Source organism: Hyperoodon ampullatus (assembly GCF_949752795.1).
Source record: "Hyperoodon ampullatus genome assembly, chromosome: 18".
NCBI lineage: Eukaryota > Metazoa > Chordata > Mammalia > Artiodactyla > Ziphiidae > Hyperoodon > Hyperoodon ampullatus.
In genome coordinates this window covers 39,126,997-39,150,634 of record NC_136931.1, presented here as the reverse complement: position 1 = coordinate 39,150,634, position 23,638 = coordinate 39,126,997, and the positions used below count along the sequence as shown (strand labels likewise).

The 23,638-nt window shown below is 48.6% G+C and overlaps 1 pseudogene across 1 annotated transcript in view; it reads left to right on the top strand.

Annotated features, from left to right (window-relative positions):
* The window catches only part of LOC307067114 (zinc finger protein 541-like), a 56,356-nt pseudogene that overhangs the window by 16,279 nt on the left and 16,439 nt on the right, over positions 1–23,638 (top strand). The window contains exons 2-3 of the transcript in view: positions 19,449–19,710; positions 21,272–23,140. The product of the transcript in view is annotated as a zinc finger protein 541-like (transcript). The remainder of the gene's footprint in view (positions 1–19,448; positions 19,711–21,271; positions 23,141–23,638) is intronic.

The window sequence follows — 23,638 nt, the reverse complement described above, 5'->3', positions numbered from 1 at the left end:
CTGCCAGTGGGAGCTGTGAGAAAAGCCCCCAAATCCTGACTCCAGAAGAGCTTGATTTGCGTGTTCATTCATCCATTCAACCTCCAGTGAACTTCCTTTGTGTCTGGCCCTGTGCTGGGCAGGGCTGGGGACACTGCAGCGACCACAGCAGGCTTGTCCCCGTATCCTGGGGCTCCCAGCCCAGCGGAGTAGATAGACCCATCCCCGGACGCTGACCACCCAGAACGGGCCGGGCTGAGAGAGGGAGCTGTAGGAGCCCCGAGGGCACCAGAGACCCTGCCTGAGGAAGGGGGTGTTGCAGCTGAGAGCTGGAGGATGAGGAGGGGTAAGATGGGCAGAGAGGAGGGGAGATTGCGTGGAGGTAAGAGAGAGTGTAGCAAGCTCAAGCCGTCGTCTCTTCAGCCTGTGCTGGAAGACCCCACCTGGAGACGTTCATGCTGGACTCGGGTACGGGATGCATGGAGCCCACTGCTTGTCTCCCAGGAGCTGCTGTGATTTTGAGGGCAACAGGTTTTCCTTTTGTCATGCTGTTGCATCCGTCTGGCCCCCACACTTTAAGTGCCAGTCACTTTAACAATGGACATGAATTTCCAAAATGGTTTGAATGAGGGCCTCTCCTTGGGAGGTATGTGTGCCTGAGAAGGCCCCAGCCTCAAATATCGCCCGGCTTAGGGTCTGGAGTCTGGCTCAGGCGTGGTGGCCCTGCCCGGCTTCCTGCGCTGAGGACTCTTTGCACGGCCATGCTGGGTGTGCGTCTGGCTGGTCAGTACCCTTTCCCACTCTCAGGCCATCTTGAGGACTGAGCTGTGGGGCCGGTGGCCTCAGGTGACCCTTGTGTTTCTGAAGTCTCTTCTTCTCCGGGGACAGGAGAAGGACGGGGAAGAGAGAGACAGCAAGGAGAGCAGCCAACACAGGAAGCGGAAGAGGAAGAAGCTCCGACGGCCCAAGGCACTGCTCATCCCTCCTCCGCCCTCCATGTCTGGGGAGCCGGGCCCGGGAGGATGCCGCCAGAGCTGCCTGTGCTCGCCCGTGTTCCTGGTGGACCTCCTCCTGAAGGGACTGTCCCAGTGCCCTGCCTACACGCCACCCCCGATGCTCAGCCCCATCCGGGAGGGCTCTGGGCTGTATTTCAACACTCTCTGTTCCACATCTGCCCGGGCCCGTCCCGACAGGCACATCAGTGCCATGCTTGGTGAGTGAGCTTGATCACCCCATGATAGGCCTGCGGGGGGCCAGACCCCCGCCCCCTGTAGAATTTGGTCCAGCCATTCCCTCTGGCCTAAGCTTGGGTGTGGTCTGGTGGTCCTGTTGCTGTTCAGAACTATCCCAGGACCACCTGGGACCAGCAGCCTTCTGGGTGCTTATAATTTTGTAGCCAGAAAGAAAATAGACTCAATTTAGCCTAACCACCATTCTGCCTGCCCTTTCGAGTAATTGTTTAAATAGCTTTATTGAGATATAATTCACATGCCATATGAATCACCCATTTAAAGTGTACAGTGATTTCTTAGTGTATTCTTAGGATTGTACACCCATCCCACAATCTAATTCTAGAGCATTTTCATCACCCCAGATGATTATATCCACGAGCGGTTACACACAGGCCCTGTAGCCCCCAGCTCCTCTGCCCTGGGCAACCACCAGTCTACCAACCTACTTTTTCTATGGGTCTCCCTATTCTGGACATTTCATATAATTGGGATCATACAATATGTGACATTCTGTGTGTAGTTTGTTCACTTAGAATAATGTTGTCAAGGTTCATCCATGTTGTACTATGCATCAGTGCTTCATTTCTTTTTATGGATGAATGATATTCCATTCTCTGGAGAGACAACATTTTATTTATCCATTCATCAGTTGAGGGGCATTTGGGTTGTTTTCGTCCTTTGGCTATTGCAAATAGTGCTGTTAAGAACATTTATGTATAAGTTGTTTTTGGACATAAGTCCTCATTTCTCTTGGGTATACAGCTCAGAGTGGAATGCTGGGTCAAAGGGTAACTATGTCTCACCGTTTAAGGAACTGCCGGACTGTTTTCCAAAATGGCCGGGTCATTTTAAATTTCCACCAGCATTGTATGAAAGTTCCAGTATCTCCACATCCTTGCTAACACTTCTTATCTGTCTTTTTCATTATAACCATCCTAGTGGGTGTAAAGTGGTAGCTCATTGTGGGGTGTTTGTTTGTTTGTTTGTTTTGCGGTACGTGGGCCTCTCAGTGTTTGTGGCCTCGCCCGTTGTGGAGCACAGGCTCCGGATGCGCAGGCTCAGCGACCATGGCTCTCGGGCCCAGCCGCACCGCAACAAGCGGGATCCTCCTGGACCGGGGCACGAACCTGCGTCCCCTGCATCGGCAGGCGGACTCTCAACCACTGCACCACCAGGGAAGCCCCCTCATTGTGGTTTTTTTTTTTTTTTTTTTTTTTTTTTTTGCGTTACGCGGGCCTCTCACTGTTGTGGCCTCCCCCGTTGCGGAGCGCAGGCTCCGGACGCGCAGGCTCAGCAGCCATGGCTCACGGGCCCAGCCGCTCTGCGGCATGTGGGATCTTCCCAGACCGGGGCACGAACCCGTGTCCCCTGCATCGGCAGGCGGACTCTCAACCACTGCGCCACCTGGAAAGCCCATGTGGTTTTGATTTACATTTCCCTGATGGCTAACGATGTTGAGAATCTTTCCATGTGCTTATTATCCATTTGTATATCTTCTCGGGAGAAATGTCTGTTCAGATCCTTTGCCCATTTTTTAAATTGAATTCTTATCTTTTTATTATTGCGCTGTCTCAGTTCCTTATATAGTCTGGATGCAAGCCCCTTATCAGATATATGATTTGCAAATTCTCTCCCATTTTGTGGGTTGTCCTTTCATTTTATTTATGATATGGTTTGCAGTACACAATTTTTAATTTTGATGAAGTCCAACTTATTCTTAGGCCTGCGATCAATCTTTAGTTAACTTTTATATACTGTATGAGGTAGGAGTCCAAATTTATTCTTTTGCATGTATGTATCAGTTCTTCCAGCACTTGAAAATACTGTTCTTTTCTCATTGAATAGTCTTGGTACTTTGTTTTGTTTTGTTTTCTTTTGCGGTCCACGGGCCTCTCACTGTTGTGGCCTCTCCCGTTGCGGGGCACAGGCTCCGGACGCGCAGGCTCAGTGGCCATGGCTCACGGACCCAGCCGCTCCATGGCATGTGGGATCTTCCCAGGCCGTGGCACGAACCCATGTCCCCTGCATCGCCAGGCAGACTCTCAACCACTGCGCCACCAGGGAAGCCCTGTCTTGGTACCTTTGTGGAAAATCAGTTGACCATAAATGATTTGAGATTTTTCTTCTTCTTTTTTTTTTTTTGCGGTATGGACCCAGCTGCTCTGCGGCATGTGGGATCTTCCCGGACCGGGGCACGAACCCATGTCCCCTGCACTAGCAGGCGGACTCTTAACCACTGCGCCACCAGGGAAGGCCCTCTTCTTTTTTAATACAGGCATTTTACAGCTATAGATTTCCTTCTGAACATTGCTTTAGCTACATTTTGTAAGTTTAATATGTTGTGTTTTTATATTCATTCAGCTAAAGTATTTTCTAATTTATCATTCCACTTCTTGTTTAATACACTGACTATTAAACAGTGTGTTGCTTAATTTTCACATATTTGTGAATTTTCCAAATTGCTGCCTTTTATTGATTTGTAATCTAATTCTTCTAACTCTTCTAACCCTTCTAACTCTTTTGCTATTATATGTGAGAGAACCAGTAATACCTTACTGGTCATGTTTATTGCTTTATATAATTTTATTTCGTGTAAAAACACTGAGCGGATAAAGGAAAGCAAGCATGATTTATAGAGGTTGTTATATTAACCTTCTTATTTACCATTTCTGATCTCTTCATTTATTCTTGTGGATTTGAGTTACTGTCTGAGGTGATATTCCTTTACTCCAATGCAGCTGTGCTCCTTGTGCAGTTACTGTCACATATATTATATTTCTGTATGTTACAGGCCCACAATACATATTGTTTTATGCAGGTATTTTTAAGGCCATTAAGAAAAGAAAAGAAATATGTAATCATACTGATTTTTATAGTTACCCATATTTAATAGCGCTTCGCTTTTTTTTTTTTTTTTTTTTTTTGTTTGGATTCAAGTTACCATCTGATGTCATTTGCTTTCAATCTGAAGGACTTTCTTTAGTATCTATTTTTATTAGGGATATATAATTCACATACCATACAATTCATCCCTTTAAAGTATAGAATTCAATGTTTTTTAGTATATTCACAGAGCTGTGCAACCATCACTACCATCAGTTTTCAGAAATTTTCATCATCCCCAAAAGAAGCCCTGTACTTATTAGCAGTCCCTCCTTTCCATCCTCCCCATCCCCAGCCATGGGTAACGACTAATCTACTTTGTCTCTATCGATTACGCTATTCTGCATATTTCCTATGAGTGGAATCATACAGTATGTGGTCCTTTATGAATACCTTCTTTTAGTTAGCATGATGTTTTTAGGTTTCATCCACGTTGCACTATGTATCAGTACTTTGTTGCATTTTGCGGGCTGAATAATATTTCACCTTCAATATTTCTTGTAAGACAGGTCTGCCAGCAACAGGTATCCTCAGTTTTTATTTATCTGGGAGTGTCTTTATTTTACCTTCATTTTTGCAAGATAATTTGCTGAATATAAGATACTTGGTTAACACTTTTTTACTTTCAGTAATTTGAATATATTATCCCATTGCCTTGTAACCTACATCGTTTCTGTTAAGAAGTTAGCTGTTAATTTTACTGTAGTGCCCTTGTATGTAACAAATTGTTTTTCCCTTTTTGCTTTCAAGATCTTATCTTTATTTTTGCTTTCCACATTTTGCCTATGTTATGTCTGGATGTAGAGCTCTTTGTGTTTAATCTTTCTTGGAGTTTGTAGAGTTTGCTGGATATACATATTGTTTTTCATCAACGTTGGGAAATTTTCAGCCATTAATACTTTAAATATTCTGTCCCTTTCTCCCCTCTTTCTGGTACTCCCACTACATATATATTGTTGCATTTAATGACATCTCACATTTCTCTGAGGCTCTCTTCACTTTCCTATATTTTTTTCTCTCTGTTCTTCAGATTTCATAGTCTCCATTGTTCTATCTTCAGGTTTGCTGATCACTTCTTCTGCCAGCTGAGATCTTCTGTTGAGCCTTATTTTGGTTATTGTACTTTTTTAACCCCTGAATTATTTCCATTTGATTCTTCTTTTTTTTGGCTGCATCGCACAGCATGCAGGATCTTACTTCCTCGACTAGGGATCAAACCCGTGCTCGCTGCAGTGGAAGCGTGGAGTCTTAACCACTGGACCGCCAGGGAAGTCCACATTTGTTTCTTTTTAAAATATAATTTCCATCTCTTGATGGCATTTTCTCTTTGATGAGAAATTTTTATTTTATCTTACTTTAATTCCTTAAGCATGGGAGCCAGGGGAAGAAGAAGCCCCCATCTCCTTGGCTGCACCTACCTGGGTAGAGCTTCCGTTACAAAGAGCTGGGGGCTAGGTGGGTAAGGGAGTGGGCCATGGCTCCAGTGCCACAGACTCTCACTGTTCTTCCCAAGATTTAGTAGATTTTCTTGAATGAGTATTTCTTAAAATGCTGTATGCCTTTAGGACAACTTGCAGAGACTTTAGCTTACTGTTCTTTTTTTTTTTTTTTTTTAATGATTTTTGTAAGTAAATTTGTTGTTTTGCCGAGTTCCTTACTCTACTTTTTCAGAAGTATTATCCCCCTTCCATGCAATCTTTTTATTTTATTTTATTGTGATGTGAACAGTTAATCTGTGATCTGCCCTTTTAACAAATATTTAAGTGTGCAATACATTATTGTTGACTATAGGCACAATGTTATACAGCAGATTTCTAGAGCTTGATTAATTGAAACTTTATGCCCATTGATTAGTAACCTCCCATTTCCCACTGCCCCAACCCCTGGTAACCCCTATTCCACTCTTTGATTCTATCAATATGAATTCAACTACTTTAGATACGTTATATAAGTGGAGTCATGCAGTATTTCTCTTTCTGTGACTGGCTTATGTCACTTAGTATAATGTCCTCAATGGTCATCCATGTTGTTGCATATTGCAGAATTTCCTTTTAAGGCTAAATGGTATTTCATTGTATGTTTATGTCACATTTCCTTTATGTGCTCATCTGTCAGTGGACATTTAGGTTGTTTCCACATCTTGGCTATTATGAATGGTGCTGGAGTGAACGTGGGAGTTCAGATATCTTTTTGAGGTCTTGACTGCAGTTCTTTTGGATGAATACCCAGAAGTGGGTTTGCTGCATGATATGGTAGTTCTACTTTTAATGTTTGAGGAAACTCCATACCATGCAATCTTTTTTTTCTAATTTTCAATTTTATATTGGATTAGAGTTGATTTACAATGTGTTAGTTTCAGGTATACAGCAAAGTGATTTTGTTATACATATTCACATATCTATTCTTTTTTAGATTCTTTTCCCATATAGGTTATTACAGAGCATTGAGTATAGTTCCCTGTGCTATACAGTAGGTCCTTGTTGATTATCTATTTTATATACAGTAGTGTGTGTATACCATGCAATCTTGAAGAGCCTGCTTTTAGCTACTCTGGAAAGGCAGGCAAAAAGGGCCTCATGGGTCAGTTGTAGCCAGTCTTCTTGAGGCTCTTCTTTGGGTGTTTTCCAGATCACATGGACGGCTCTTTTGGCATCAATGTGGTGAAGGACAACAGCAAGATCAGCACTGAACCGTGAGTTGGAACAGACTTAGAACCTGAGGGTCCTTGCAATGTGGGGATGCTTTTACCCTCCTTGCATTCCAGTGTCGGTTTTTCCCAAGGGAGCCTGCATCACGGGAAAGTCAGGTCTAGACCCAGAACCTGTCTAGCAGAGACGTGGTGGATTTTTCCAGGTGTTTCCCCAATATTCCTTCTGTCCAGACATACCATAGTTGGATCTCTGGGGACAGAATGCCCAGCACCCTGGGGTTCTAGATAGAATTGGTGATGGCGCAGTGAGATACTGTTTTGTAGCTTGGATGTTACCTTGGATACAGAAGAATGCCAGGTATCAGCACATACCTCCCCTGTCCTAGACCCCAAACGCCTGAAGCCAGAAATCTGGCGATAAAGCCAATTGGAGGAAGGAAGGAAGTATCCCTCAAGAGGTCTCTGGAATACCTGCGCGTATCTACTGGGCTGATGAGCACTCCCTGTGTCTGAGAGATGGCCAAAAGGTGGGTTCCACAGCCCTGCTGAGCAGGGCTCACCGCACATCTCTCTTGTATTTCCCATCTTGGTCACACACATATGTCTTTTATGTCCATGTGTGTGGCCTCATTTCAGACACATCAACATAGGAAGCCAGTTTCAGGCTGAGATCCCAGAGCTCCAGGACAGATCACTGGCTGGAAGTGACGAGCATGTAGCTACTCTGGTCTGGAAGCCATGGGGAGATGTGATGACCAACCCGAAGACACAGGATAGAGGTGGCTGAGACTTTGGGGCCAGGTTCCCGAGGGCCCTCCTCCATGTCCAAGGGGTTTCTCCTCCCAGTTCTCACCTTGACCAAGAAACAGTGATCCCCAGGCGGGGGTGGGGTGGGCAGAGTTGGCCTTCAGTGCAGGACTGCTTTGCTGTGCTGCAGTCCCTTGCCCCACCTCTCCTCTCACCCAGTAGCTGGGCAGGCCATCCAGAGCAGGTGCCAGGAGCAGGGTTTCTGCCCGTCCTCCTTTTCCCTCCCTTCCCTCAGCCTGCTTGTAACAGAGAGGTGAGGGAGATGGTGACAGGAGCCCCCCGCCCCATCTGTGCTGTTGGGGAGGTTTCCTCTCTGGCACTTGCTGACCCTCTGTGTCTCCTCTCCTTCCCCTGCTGGGCTGCCTGCTGGAAACAGTGACCGAGCTCTTCAACGTGGCCTGCTCCAGCGTGATGCCGGGCGGGGGCACCAACCTGGAGCTCGCTCTGCACTGTCTGCATGAAGCCCAGGGCAACATCCAGGTGCGGTGCAGGCGAGGGGTTGCTCAGAGGAGCTGTGGGAAGCTCCCTGCTCTCTTAGGGCCAGGGGCTCTAGGCGCAAGACACGTACCTTCTACTTGGGGCTTTGCAGCTCACGAGAACCAAAGGCTGGCCACCCACCCTTCTCCCTGGTCGCTTTGGGACTGGTGGTGTCCTTTTGAACGTAGGGGAAATGCACACATACGGGCTCAATCAGTTATTTATCTGGGGTGACAGCAGAGCACCAGGGTTCCTCCAGCGTTACCTCATCTCAGCGCGGCACTGGGGAGGCGGTGACTAGCAGAACCAACTCAGGGCCTGCATTAATCTGGTTTATTTACTGAACAGTGACTTTTTGATTAAAAATGGTGTATGAAAACCTCTGATGCAATAGAAATGCCTCTGCCTCCTCCAAGGACCCTCCTCACAATCCTGAAGTTTAGCAAATGAAGAAGTCCAACTGTGTGTAGTGGGAGAGGAAGTCACGTCACCCGAGTTGGAGACCCTAGAGTCAGGGCTACATGGTGCTTTCTCTCAAGCTGAGAGGCAGTGGCTGGCACGTGGTGGGTGCTCAGCAGAGTAATCAGCACACATTTACTGGGTCCTCCTGATACCTGGTGATGTCATGGTATCAGGCTGGGGCCAGCTCAGGGGCCCATTCTTGGTTTAATGCTCTGCTGCCACCATCTTGAAATTCTTAATAGTTTCTGAGCACAGGGCCCCGTGTTTCCATTTTGCGCTGGGTCCTGCAAACTGCATAGCTAGTCCTGACCGGGGTTACGCTGTTGAGCAAGACAAATGCCCTCTCTTTGCAGGGCTTACATTTTAGGAGAGTGAACACATGAAATACATTTTTTTAAAGTGATAGATAATGATTAGTTCTATGAGGACCATAAAATGGGGTAGGGCGGGGGCAGTGCCACTCCAAATGCTGCTCCCTGAAGAAATAAGGAGCTTGTGCCAGAATAAGTCCACACACTGTTTCGTCATCAAGTAAATCTTGCTATGAAAAAGGTAACGTCAGCTGCACTCAACAGTCCGCTTAGTGCTGTAGGCAATGTGTCCCAAGTGGTTGACAGCTGGTGGCCAGTCCACAGACCGACCACACTTTGAGTCGCCCTGGGGTAGGGGTGGCTTTAGGGAGGGCTGCACATATTTTCTGAATGAATGAAAGAATGAAGGCGGGTCTCCACCTCATCTTCCCTCCCTCAGAGAGTTGCCCACCACTCCTCTCGTTCCAGGTTGCCCTGGAGACCCTCTTACTGAGAGGACCCCAGAAGCCACAGACTCACCCTCTCGCCAACTATCACTACACAGGTAACGAGCGTGGCTGCCCGCGTGGTTTTGGCCTGGCTGAGGCCCCTGTGAGCCAGTCAGTTTCCATGGCAAGCTCTGCACGTGCCTCCCGGAGTTCTCTTGGGGCCTACACCTGCCCTCCCAGAAGGGCCCGGCCTCTCTGGGGGACTCAGTGGGTGCTGTTCTCTAGTTGGATCCAACCTTCCCCTTTCCACTGTTTCCCTCGTGGGCTCTTCCAGGCCAGAAGGGGGGTGCCAGGTTGGGGTGGGCTCAGGTTTCCCAGTTGAGCACTCCAGCCTTGGAGTCAGGCAAGCAGGGGCCCACGGCTGCCCTTGGTAAGTCTCTTAACCAGAGGAAGCCTCAAGTTGCTGCACCTGTCAAGTGGGGATGGTAAGAGCCCCTACCTGCTAAGGTTTTTGTGAGGATTGTGTGAGATAAAGCAAGTAAGGGGCTTAGCAGAAATCTTGGCATATAATGGGCGCTCGATGGCCTGAAAAAGAGGGGAGTCTGCACTTCAGCCGTGGCTGTGGTCCCAGAAGGAGAAACAGCCTTCCTCCTCTTGGCTGTTTCTCCAATAGGTTCGGACATCTGGACCTCCATGGAGAAGAGGCTCTTTAAGAAGGCGTTCTGTGCCTACAAGAAGGACTTCTACTTGATACACAGGATGGTAAGGCGAACATGGCAGGCTGGTGTAGACAAGGCTCCTTCACACGGCCGAGGCGCTAGAACTGCAGGGCCTGTCAGGGGCGATACTCTGCTCATGCTGTGAACAGTTGACAACTGAAATGCCATTGCTTTGAACAACCCCAAACAGTACAGAAATGAATCCCATGTTCAAAATAAAGCCCTCCAGGCCCCTCCCCACAATCCTACTTCTGATTGATAACCTGCCAGGTATTTACTGCCCATACGGATTTTACACACCTATATGCACTTTCCCAAAGAAGGATGACATCATATACTTAATATCCTGCTGATTATTTTGCTCTTTTTTAAACTTGATGTACGCAAAATTGCACATAATCAAAGTGTAAGATTTAATGTTTTTGACATATTTATACACTTGTAAGACCACCACCATGATCAAGATAATGAAAATATCTGTCACCCCCAAAAGTTCCCTCCTGCCCCTTTGCAACCCTTCCTTCCTGCCACCCAGGTCCCTAGTCAAGTCTTGTCTACTTTCTGTCACTCTAAATTAGTTTGCATTTTCTAGAGGTTTATATAAATGGAATAATCGTACAGCATGTGATCTGCTTTGTCTGGCTTCTTACACTCAACCTAATGATTTTGAGATTCATCTATGTTGTCGTGTGTACCCATACTTCATCCCTTTATTGTTGAGGAGTATACCACTGTGTGGAAGGACCACCGTTCATTTAATCATCCACCTGTTGGCGGTTTCCAGTTACTGATGACTACAGATAAAGCTGCTCTGAACATTCACGTACAAGTCTTTGTATGGACATGTACTGGGTTCTTTTTTTTTTTGCAGAGATGGGGGTGGGATTATAAATACCTAGGAGGGGAATGAGGATAACTTATAGTAGATGTATGTTTAACGTTTTAAGAAACTGCCAAACTGTTTTCCAAAGTGGCTATACCACTTCCCATTCCCACCAGCAGGTTATGAAAGGTCCAGTTGCTCCACACCCTCGTCGACACTTGGTATGCTAAGTCTCTTTAATGTTAGCCATTCTAATGAGTGTACTGTAGCATCTGACTCCATTTTCCTAATGACTAATGATGCTGAGCATCTTTGTGTTTTTTTTCTATATGTGCACCTTCTCTGGGGAGCTGTCTGTTCATATCTTTTGCCTCTGTTTTTATTGGAGTGTCTGTGTTTTTATTGAGCTGTAGGAATTCTTATTTTGTTCTGAACACCAGTCCTTTATCCAGATATGTGCTTTGGAAATATTTTCTCCCAATATGCAATTTGTCAGTCTCCTAACAGTGTCTTTTGAAATAAAGTTTTCAATTTTGCTTAAGCCTAACTTACTAGTTTCTCTTTTATAGACTGTGCTTCTCGTGTTCTATCTAAGAAATCTTTGCGTAACCCAAAGTCACAAAGATTTTCCCCTATGTTTTCTTCTGGAGGTTTTCTAGTTTTAGGTTTTATTTCTAGATTTATGATCCATTGTAAGTTTATTTTTGTATGGGGTGCAAGGTGAGTTCATTTTTTGCATATGGATATTTACTGTTCCTATACCTTTTGTTGGAAAGACCATACTTTCTCCACTCAGTTGCTTTTGTACCTTTGTTAAATATCAGTTGGCCATATATATATGCATCTACTTCTGGACCCTGTATTCTGTTCCATTGATCTGTTTGTCTTTTATTAAGCTATTCCCATACTGTCTTTATTACTGTAGCTTTATTCTAAGTCTTGAAATCAGAAAATATTAGTCCTTCAACTTTGTTATTCTTTTTCAAAGTTATTTTTTGTATTCTAGATTCTTTTTATTTCCCTATGAATTTTAGAAATAACTTGTCAATTTCAAAATAAAAATTCCTGCTAGGAACTTGATTGGTACTGTTTTTGACTCTATAGGTCAACTGTGGAGAGTTGTTACCTTCACAATATTGAGTCTTCTGACTCGTGAACAGGGTATATCTCTCTATTTCAATCTTTAATTTTTCAGCAATGTTTTGAAGTTTTTAGTGTACAGTTGTTGCATACTTTTTGTCAGATTTATTCCTAAGCGCTTGGTTTTTTTCTGTTTTTGTTGGGTTTTTTTTTTTTGCGGTGCGCGGGCCTCTCACCATTGTGGCCTCTCCCGCCGCGGAGCACAGGCTCCGGACGCGCAGGCCGAGCGGCCATGGCTCACGTGCCCCGCCGCTCCATGGCACGTGGGATCCCTTCAGGACCGTTGCACGAACTCGTGTCCCTTGCATCGGCAGGTGGACTCTGAACCACTGCGCCACCAGGGAAGCCCAGTACTTGTGTTTTTTATGATGTTATAGAGTTCTTTTTTATTTCAGTTTCCAATGGTTTGTTGCTAGTATGTATAGAAATAATATTGATTTTTATATTGATCTTGTCTTCTGAAATGTTGCCAAACTGACTTACTAGTTTTGGTAACTTTTTTGTGGATTCCACTGAATTTTCTACATAGACCGGCCTATCATCTGTAAATAAAGACACTTTTATTTCTTCCTTTCCAACCTGGATGCCTTTACTTTTTTTCTTGCCTTTTTGCACTGTAGAACCACCAGTACAGTATTGAGTAGAAGTGGTGAGAGTGGAAATCCTTGTGTTGTTCATGATATTTGAGGGGAAACCACTCCACCGTTAGCTGTAGGGATTTTGTAGGTATCATTTATCAGGTTGAAGAGAAGTTCCTTCTATGCCTATTGTGCTGAGAGTTTACATCAGGAATGGACATTGGATTGTATCAAATGCTTTTTCTGCACCTATCAAGATGCTCATATGATTTCTCTTTTTTAAGTTTAATATGATGAATTACATTGATTTTAGATTGTTAAACCAACCTCACGTTTCTGGGATGAGCTCCACTTAGTCATGGTATATTGTCCTTTATATATATATATATATATATATATATATATATATACATATATATATTGTTGGATTCTGTTCGTTAAAGTTTTGTTTCAAAATTTTCATCTATGTTCATGAGGGACATTGGTCTGTAGCCTTCTTTCCTTGTAATATCTTTGTGTGGCTTTGGTATCAGAGAAATGTTGAACTTACGGACTGAGTTGGGAAGTATTCCTTCCTCTTCAGTTTTTTGGAGGGCTCTGCCTAGCTGTCGCATAAGGCTATGAGGTATCCACCACGTAAGGACACTCTGCTTTAATTAGTCCCTGTCGTTAGACATGTGGCTCCACATGATGTCACAGTGAGCGTCCTCGTGTGTACCTTTGTGTGCGTTTTCCTGGAGAGAAGCCTTCCTGGGCCAGCCTTGTTGCTCAGAGCGTGCAGAGCTTAGATGGTGTTGACTCTGGTGGCTTCTCTCTGAACTCCTTCATCCCCAGGAGGACTTTCTGATTCTCTGTCCCCCGTAGCAGAGGAGCATACCAAGCCGTAGGGGAGAGACGTTTCAGGAGGGCTTTCAAAAAGTGGCGGCTGGCCCCATAGGGAGGGGATTTAGGGCGTCAAGGCCATACTCACTGCTACTCCTGAGGCACTGTCCTTAGCCGGCTTCTGTCTTCCTCCACTAGGTCCAGACAAAAACAGTAGCCCAGTGTGTCGAGTACTACTACACGCAAAAACTAATGATCGATTTTGACTGCGGCCGAGCCCCAGTGCCGGAAAAGAGGGTCAAGAGAGAGCTGGGTGAAGCAGACAGGACAGAAGCGAAGGTAGAGGGTCTCGGGGTAGGGCTTCAGGAGTTCAGCACGGATCTGGATGCCCGGTGCTCATCCAAGCTGGGTGGCGGTGGGGGGGTGCACCCCGCGACGTCTGGACGCTCTGGACACCTGCTTCTCCCTTAGAAGGGCGGCGGGGCCGTCAGCATCCTTTCATCACCTCTGCCCCCTGTGCAGGTCACTCGTAGCCCTCGGAGGAAACCCAGCCACCGTCCAACCCCCGAATTACAGAGGACTACTGAGAGTTATAGGAGGGAGTCCATCCCCAACTCCAGCCCAAACACCGGCTCGAAGCGGACCCCTGAGCTGCCGGGGAGCAGGAAGGGCCAGGGCTTCTTTCCCTGCCGGGAGTGTGAGAGGTACCGCCCTTTCCCTGGATTCTCCCACACCGCCTGCCCTCAGCTCTCTGGGGTGCCCCCCTCAGGGCTACCCGCCTCCCCCTGCTCTGACCCCTGTGTCCTCTGGTGCCTCCTCAGGGTGTTTGGCAACATCAAGGGTCGGAATGCCCACATGAAGTGGCACCGCCTTCAGGACCACGTGGATCCCACCGTCAGGGCAAGGTGGCCCGTGGAGCCCTTCCAACTGTAGGAGGAGGAGGGCGAGCTAGGGGCTGGCATCGGCCCTCTGCGTGGGCAGCTAGTTGGGATGGGCACCTCCAGCCCTGTTGCGTCTCCTTTGTTAGGTTCTTTTTGTACGTTTTGTCTTAATAAAGTGTGTTGTTAAGCAGCTGTCTTCTGGCTTCCCTGCCTGTTGATCCAGCGAAGGCTTTTGAGCCCCTGCCGCTCCCAGAAGCCACAGTGACTGAGTCCCTGCCCTGGAGGAGCCTCATACATGAATGCAGCCAGCATTTATCAAGCACCTGCTGTAGCTGTGCCAGACAATGCCCAGTCCACGTGATGGGGACATAGTGATGGAGGGACAGGCCCCTCCCCTCACAGAGCTTACATTTTAGGAGCGGGAAGGTAGCAGTGATAAAGCAGCAAAAAGGTGAGTTTAGATATCTATAGTGCATATGCTGTTGGCCGTAATAACAGAGGAGTCAGCATAGGTTTAAGCTCTCAGGACACGTGGTGGTGCCAGTGGCTCCACGGTGAAGTCAAGGCCTGCCAGCAGTGGCCAGCGTCTGCAAGTCGGCTGCAGCAGCAGCAGCAAGAATCCCCTCTTGTACGCCGAGCACCCAAACCTTCGGAGGGTGCAGGGCAGAGAGCAGCTCCCTCCCTTCCTTGTTCCCCTTTTTAAAAGTGAGGAAAGCTTGTAGCAGCGCCCAACAGAACACCCCTCACGTCTCCTCGGCCAGAACTGTAGCCCGTGCTCTTTCTAAACTGATCCGTGGCAGTGGAAAGGGAAGTGGCCACCGTTATCCCAGACCCTCAAGATTTGTGTCCAGGACAAAAGCATAAGTTGTGTTCCCCCCAGTTCCAGGAGTGGGGAGAACCAGTGTGCTCCCTCAAATTTGTTGTCACCCGATCCAAACTGGAATCCCATTTGCCAGGAAAAGAAGAGGAAGCAGAAATGGCCACTGGGGAGTCAGACCTTGTGTCCACCACAAAGTGACATGAGGAAAGTACAGCAGGGGGCCAAGTGCGAGGGAGTGACAGGGAGTGGCAGACGCTGGCAGGTGGATGGCACGGGGGTGGGAAGTCACACTGAGGAGGCTGCTGAGGCTGAGACCCACTTCCAGGCCACGGTGTGGCAAAGCACAGACTCTGCCACGGGAACCAGGGGAGGCTGTGCAAAGCTCTAGCTGCTGTGTGGGGGCCGTGGGGATTTAGGGCGTCAAGGCCATCCTCACTGCTACTCCTGAGGCACTTTTTTTTTTTTTTTTTTGCTGTGTTGGGTCTTCGTTTCTGTGCGAGGGCTTTCTCTAGTTGCGGCGAGCGGGGGCCACTCTTCATCGCGGTGCGCGGGCCTCTCACCATCACGGCCTCTCATTGCCGAGCACAAGCTCCAGACACGCAGGGTCAGTAGTTGTGGCTCATGGGCGTAGTTTCTCCGTGGCATGTGGGATCTTCCAAGACCAGGGCTCGCACCCATGTCCCCTGCATTGGCAGGCAGATTCTCAACCACTGCGCCACCAGGGAAGCCTTGATGAGAAAAATGTAAATCGGATATTGGCAGGTGCCCCGTATGACCTGAGCACTCATGCTGTTGCTGTCACCGTGTGGGTACCACCCTCCATAACAAGTGAAGCCTGATGACACTGGAAATGAAAGTCTCTGGCTTCATGGTCGGGTGGTATATTAGTTATCTATTGCTGTGTAAGAAATTAAGCTGAAACTTAACAGCTTTAAACTATTGGAAGCTTTTACAATAGTGCTGTTTAGAGGGGCAGGGAACCCAAACTGTTTGTGGTTATCCAAACTCACCCCCATCTTATCTGCTGTCAGAATACAGTGGCAAGCACAAGTGGGTGGTCCAGAAGAATTTCTGAATGTAAGAAGAGAGTTGGGCAAAGGTTTCTTTTTTTTTTATAGTGTTTATTTTTACTTGTTGACAGTTTGCTTTATCTATTTATTTATTTTTGGCTGTGTTGGGTCTTCGTTTCTGTGCGAGGGCTTTCTCTAGTTGTGGAGAGCGGGGGCCACTCTTCATCGCGGTGCGCGGGCCTCTCACTATCGCGGCCTCTCCTGTTGCGGAGCACAGGCTCCAGACGCGCAGGCTCAGTAATTTTGGCTCACGGGCCCAGTTGCTCCGCGGCATGTGGGATCTTCCCAGACCGGGGCACGAACCCGTGTCCCCTGCATCGGCAGGCAGACTCTCAACCACTGCGCCACCAGGGAAGCCCTGGGCAAAGGTTTCTTATGAATTACCTCCCCCCAGCCAAACTCCACCCCCAGAAAACAGTGTTTTCTCAACCCCAAATTATCTGCATCGTAATCATCTAGGGGTCCTGTGAAAAATGCAAATTCCTGTACCCCACCACAGACTTTCCTAATCTGAATCATTGGAGGTAGGGCCCTGGAACTTAAATTTTTTAAAGAAACTTTCTTAGAAGAATAGTTTTTAGATATGCATAAAAATTGGGAAGATGGTATAGAGAATTTCCATATACCCCACACTCAGTTTCCCCTATTCTTATCTTACATGAGTATGGTACTTTTGTTACCATTAATGAACCAATATTGCTATGTTATTATTAACTAAAGTCCATGCTTCATTCAGATTTCATTAGTTTTTACCTCATGTCCCTCTTCTGTGCCAGGATCCTCCCAGGACACCACATTACATTTAGTTGTCACATCTCCTTAGGCTCCTCATGGCTGTGACAGTTTCCCAGACTTTCCTTGTTTTTGATGACAGTTATGAGAAGTCGTGGTCAGGTATTTTGGAGAATGTGCCTCAGCTGGGGTTTGTCTTATGTTTCTTATGATCCGAGGGGGAGGAAGAACACAGAAGTGAAGTGCCACTGTCCTCACATGGTATTCAGGGTGCACAGTATCAGTGTGACTTGTCACTGTTGACGTTAACCTCCACCACCTGGCTGACAATGTTTGTCATGTTTCTACGCTGTAAACTTAGTCCCCGCCCCCAATACTGTCATCTGTGGAAGGAAGTCACTGTGCACAGTTCATGCGTAAGGTGTGAAGAGTCATGCTTCAACTTCTTGAGGGCAGAATAGCCACACAAATTATTTGGAATCATGCACGGCCATTTATTTATTTGTTCAGTCATTCATTTACGTCAGCGTGGGCTCACGGAGATTTTATAGACTGGGTTATTATCCAGTGCTACTTTGTTGCTCAGATTGTTCCAGCTTTGACTATTGGGAGCTCATTCAGTTGGCTCCTGTGTCTCTTTGACATACCCCATGTGTGTGTGTGTGTCTATGAGGGAGAGAGACAACGAGATGGAGGCTGAGAGACTTCTGTTCTGGAACTACCAGATACTCTAAGCACATCCTGTATAATTTCCTGCCCAGTCCTAGAACCAACCGTTTATCCAAGGAGCCCTGGTTACTTTTATTGGAGAACAGTATTAAAAACTAAGATCTGGGCACTAGGTGTGTTTGAACCTGAATTTTTAACACAGTCTCACCAGCTATTTCTTAATGAAACCAGAGTTAGAGAACCTCTGCTCTCAGTTTTGACTCCCGTCGCTCAAGTATCAGCATACATCAGAGGTACTGCAGGTCCGGTTCCAGACCACCACAATAAGGCCAATCATAGGAGTTTTGTTTGTTTCTTTCCCAGTGCCCATAAGTTATGTTTACACTATACTATAGTCTATTCAGTGTGGAGTAGCATTTTGTGTTAAAAAAAAAAAAGTGGGGCTTCCCTGTTGGCGAAGTAGTTGAGAGTCTGCATGCTGATGCAGGGGACACGGGTTCGTGCCCCGGTCCGGCAAGATCCCACATGCCGCAGAGCGGCTGGGCCCGTGAGCCATGGCCGCTGAGCCTGTGCGTCCGGAGCCTGTGCTTCGCAACGGGAGAGGCCACAACAGTGAGAGGCCCGCGTACCACACACACACACACACAAAAGTACATATGTTAGTTTAAGAATACTTTATTGCAGACTTCCCTGGTGGCGCAGTGATTAAGAATCCACCTGCCAGTGAAGTGGACACAGGTTCGAGCCCTGGTCCAGGAAGCTCCCACATGCCGCGGAGCAACTAAGCTCATGCGCCCCAACTACTGAGCCTGCGCTCTAGAGCCTGCAAGCCACAAGTACTGAGCCCGCGTGCCACAACTACTGAAGCCCGTGAGCCTAGAGCCCATGCTCCGGAATAAGAGAAGCCACTGCAATGAGAAGCCCACACACCGCAACAAAGAGTAGCCCCCACTCGCCACAACTAGAGAAAGCTCGCGCAGCAATGAAGACCCAATGCAGCCACAAATAAATAAATAAGTAAAAGAAATAAGAGAAAAAAGTCTTCAAGTATTTGGAAACTAAAGAACACTCTTCTAAAATAACTCATGGTTCAAAGAAAAAAAATGAAAAATGAAATTATAAAAAAAAACTACTCATTTACCCAAGGAGTAGAGAAACATGGAAAATTCAGATATATAGGAAAAGGAAAATTAAGTTGATCCATGATGCTGCCAATCAATCCCATTCTGTTTGTTTCTATTCAAATTTATTTTTCCCTTTTAAAGACTAGATCATTCCGTTTTTCAACAATCCTCTTGTTAGTGGCACAGCACTTAGTGGTACAGCATGAACATCCTTTCACGTCAATGGATATTTTCCTACAGTTGTATCTTAAATGCCTGCGCCATAGACCATTGAGACCAGAATGCAGTCACCCACCTGCCCTCGTGTCAGTTATTAGGTGGTTTCTCACATTTCACCAGGAAAAACAATGCTGCAGTTAACTCGCTTGCAGTTCACTGCAAGGTCTCCGTTAATTTGTACAGATCTGCCTTAATTTCCTTAATTAAAAAACCAGAGTGGAATTGGCTGGGAGAAAGGACTTAAACTTTTCTAAGATTTTGCCTTGTGCATTTCTGGATTGCACTTGCAAGTGTGCTGTTGATGTTACCGTCATGAAGTCCTGCCTGTCCAGTCACTCTGTCCTGGAAGCACTCAGACTGTTGCTGTCCCCTCCCTTACCCCCCAAGTGTGGCTTCAAGATTGGGTGCTGCCCTGGAGGTGTGGCTTGACCAGGGTCCCTTCTCCCCCTCACCTGGTGCTAAGCCTGGTCTTCTCTGCGAGTGAAGCTGCTGAAGTTGGGGTTCTCGGCCAACTCCCTGAGTTGGACTCAGCTGCTGAAGTTGGTCCGAGGGTGGTAGAGTACTTCCGCCCGGGCTCCGATGTCCCCGGATGTCATAACCTATGCTTGCTCCCTCTGTCTAGACCTGGGGCTAGGCGTGGTCAAGGTGCCCAAAGAGGCTAACGAAGGAGGCAGGGCCACGTCTGGGAGCACAAGGAAAGGAAAGCGGCCGCACAGGTCCCCTCAGAACCCACTCCTGGACTGCAGCCTCTGCGGGAAGGTGTTCAGCATTGCCAGTTCTCTCAGCAAGCACTACGTAACCCACAGCCAGGAGAGGAGTCTGGTCGGGATGTCTGTTCAGGGGGCTGCTGGGGGCTGGGCGTGTTCCCGGTTCTTTTGCCTCCCGTACCATCCACCTGCACCGCCCCCCACCGTCGGGTGTCCCAGGTGTGTGCGACCTGTGCTCCTACCACGGCCAGTGTTTGGGGGGGGCAGGGCCTACACTGCCCCGGACAGCCCGCCCTCCCCAGCCTCCAGATTCACTCCAGTGAGGAGAGCGCCGCTGCGATTTTCAGACAGGACCCATGTGCTTTAAAAACACACTCCAGAGGCAATTTTGTCATGGAGGGAGTTGGGCTAACTGTGTAGAGAAAGTTTCAGAGTCCCTGGTAGGTGTCTGAGCAGAACAGATATGCACTCCATGAGGAATATATGTTGGGATAACACCAGGGCGTGAGGGGTTCTGAAATGCCTGTTTCTAGAACATGGCAATGGAGTGTTCACTCTCTTTTTTCCTGTTTAAATTCCCTTTTATTAACTCGATTTTTTTTCAAAACTTGACTTTAAAAAGCAAGCTCAGTGTAAGAGGAGCAGAATTCCGTTTGTTCTTCATGTCTTAGAAATGATAAGTTTTCTTGCTGCCGAGGGAGGAGAGACAGACTTTCAAACTGAGAGACTCGTAAGTGGGAGAGGACGATCCCTTGCATGTTTACAGCTCGCCCAGCCTTTACTGAGGCTTCGATGGATCCCGCTTTCATTGTATCCTCTCCCCTCTCGCCATTAAGGATGGGAAATGATTTACTCCTGTCACAAGCTGGTAATAGGGCTAGAAAGTGGGTCTCCGGATGCCCTCTCTGCTGCTTCCCTCAGATGGAGGCCAAGGGTCCACGTTTGGGAAAGGGTTTCATTATTTACTGGGTTCCATTGATTAGAACCATCCGGAGTAGGATTGTTGGGAACCCAGAGGGTGATTTACCCATTTGTTTATATTTATAACATATTAATGCAGGTATAAGTATGATGTAAATATAATACATACTTGCATTCGTTGATATTTGCAGAAATTATAGGCAAATTTGGCTTTTTGTTGTTGTTGCTGTCGGGCTCCCAGGTAGCTGTCTAGAGGACTCCTGTGGGAAGGCAAAGACTCCTTTGTTCAAAGAAGGATCATCCCCAAGTTAGCATTTCCTCAAGTGCGTTCTCAGAACTCTGGTTCTCTGGTTCTCAGGGATGCTAAACGGGTCTATTTAAAAAAATGGTTTTGTGGGCAAATAAGTTTGAGAGACATGGAAAGTTCAACAGATCTCTCTTTATCTGCTCTGTGGCTTTTCAGTTTGCTACTAGGAACCTCCAAGAAGTAAAGAGTGTTTTTTCCAAACTTATTTGCCAGCTGAGCCCAAGTCCTCAGGGAGCAACTCTGGAGACTGGTGTTCCTTAGGAACCCACTTTGGGGAACTCTGACTTGGCTCCCACTGATTTTTTAAATCTCAGATTAGGGGTTTGCTTAGGGGTGAGGGCAAGAGCTCCCCCTTCCAGACGTCTTTGGCCGTAGCAGGGGTCTTTCCTCTTAGGGTCTGAGCACAGTTTCTGAGTTGCGATACTGCTGCCCCCTGGGGACACGCCTGGGTTCCTGCAGTGGGTGACCCACCCCGAGACACCCACTAACTTTCTCCTCATGTGATGCCAGGACCGGGCACATGCTCACCAACCAGAAGACCAAGCCCTTTGTGTGCCTTGAGCAGGGCTGCAGCAAGAGGTACTGCGACTACCGCTCCATGCGTCGGCACTATGAGGTCCAGCACGGCCTGTGCATCCTCAAGGAGGCCCCCCCGGAGGAGGAGCCCTGCGGGAACTCACCCCACGCGCACGAGTTTGCCAACCAGCCCGCACCCGCGAGCCTGTGGTCCCTAGTGCCCCCGGAAGCCCCATTCCCCAGCTCCCTCTTGCCCAACCGAGATCTCCTGTGCTGTATCGGGAACAGCATCGTCTGCCAGAAGATCCCTTCTCCCAGGCCAGCCCCGGGAGGGCCTTCAGACAGCGGCGAAGGGAGGATCACGGCCTGTTCCTCCCTGCCCTCGTCAGGGTCCTCCTTCTGGGGCCCAGCCAGCACCCCGGCGGCCCCAGGAGCCCTGGGCACTGAGGTTCCCGAGGAGCCCCGGCCCCCACGGAAGGAGCCTGCCATGGACGTGTTCACAGCCATCCGCTCAGGGGCAGCGGAGAACAGCGGCCCCGACCCAGCCGAGCCGGAGCTGCCGCTGCTCCAGCCCCCATCATCCCTGGAGGGCTGGCCCGAGGGCGCTCCCCTGCCCGCCTGCCTGCCTCTGTTCCATTGCCAGACGGTCCCCGCCAGTTCCCAGCCATCAGACCACAGTTTCCAGTGGCTCCGAAACCTGTCGGGCTGCCCTAAGAGCAAAGGAAACAGTATGTTTGTCATCCACAAGCCCTCTGAAGTGCCGTCCCAGGAGGGCTCCGGGCCTGCCCCGGGCTCAGCAGCGACTTCCCTGCGGGGGAGCCCTCACCCAGCTGGGGCACCGGTGTGGAGGGCACGCCGCCCTTCCCTCCCACGCTCCTGAAGGCACCGGGGGAAGCCTCGGGTGACCCCAGATATGCCAGCACCAGCGGGGAAGAGGACTCCTGGGCTTCCAAGAAGAGCAAGTTCGACTGCGACTCCTTCTCGTGGCAGAACCCTGGTGAGCCTGGACCCCAGAACGGCCCAAAGTCCAGCGGCCTCCCGTCGGATGCCACGCCGCTCTTCCGGCAGCTGTTCCTGAGGTTTCAGGAGTCTCTGGTGAGCCACGAGCAGATGCAGGTGTTCCAGATGATCACCAAGTCCCAGCGGATCTTCTCCCACACCCAGGTGGCTGCCGCCTCCTCCCAGCTTCCCACACCCGACGGCAAGCAAGTTGCCCTGAAGTCACTGCAGGGGCCGTGGCCACGGCAGCCCCCACCTATGGCGCCCACTGTTGACTCTCTCCATGCTGGCCCCGTGAACCCTGAGCCAGAGGGATCCCTAGCCCGCAGGAGAAAATCCACACCCTCTTTCCCCACAGAGGCCTCCCCCAGCAGCGTGAGGCAGGACACAAAGGGAAGACCAAAAGTGGCTGCTGCTCCACCTGCCCTCACAGCGTCGTCCCTGGACCCTCCTGGGAAGCCAGACATCTCCTCTCTGGCCAAGCAGTTGAGATCCTCGAAAGGGACCTTGGACCTGGGGGACATCTCCCCCGGGAGCCTGTGTCAGACCCAGTTAGGAGGGGAGGAGCCATCCAGAGCCCACCTCCCAGGGAAGCAGGCCCAGGCTGAGAATGGCACGGCTTCCGGGGCCACAAAAGGTGGAGAGGGCCCGGCCTGCTCCTGGGGCGGAGGCTACAGGCTCTTCTCTGGCAACTCCAGGGCCCAGCCCTTTTCAGACTTCGAGAAGGAGAAGGTAAAAATGGATATGTGCTGTGCGGCTTCTCCAAGCCAGGTAGCCATGGCCTCCTTCTCGTCGTCAGCCAGGCCTCCAGCGGATGCCCCCTGGGACTCCAAGTCCAAGCTGACGATATTCAACAGGATCCAGGTACCAGGGCCCTCTCACGGGACCTAACCATGCGGGAGGCAGAGTGTCGTCCTTACCTGTGTCCGTGTTTCTGACTTGTCCAGGCACTGTATATAACCTCAGCAAATCGTCAGATGCAGTTTGTTTACAGAGGGGGGATTGAAGGTCCAGAGGGGTGATGGTTCCTCCCATCACCCTCCGCCCTGCAACACACACACACAAGACAGAACAGGGCTTTAGAGTTGTCAGAGACACTTTGCGTCATGTTTCTTCACTAAACTTTTTCTATTTGCTTTCTTTCTGCCTTTCGCTTCCTTTTGGATTTGCCTCCTTCTCTTCTTCAGAGCATGTAAAGGCAGAGCTCCTTTGCCCTTGATATTTGTACGTGAAATGCTGTGTCTATTCTGGTTGTGAATCACAGGTCCACAAGTCCGACTTGGCCCCTGCTGCAGGCCTGGCGCCGGTCCGCCCTTGTGGAGCAGCTTGGGTCCTCCCACATCGTGCCCACGACGTCCTGGG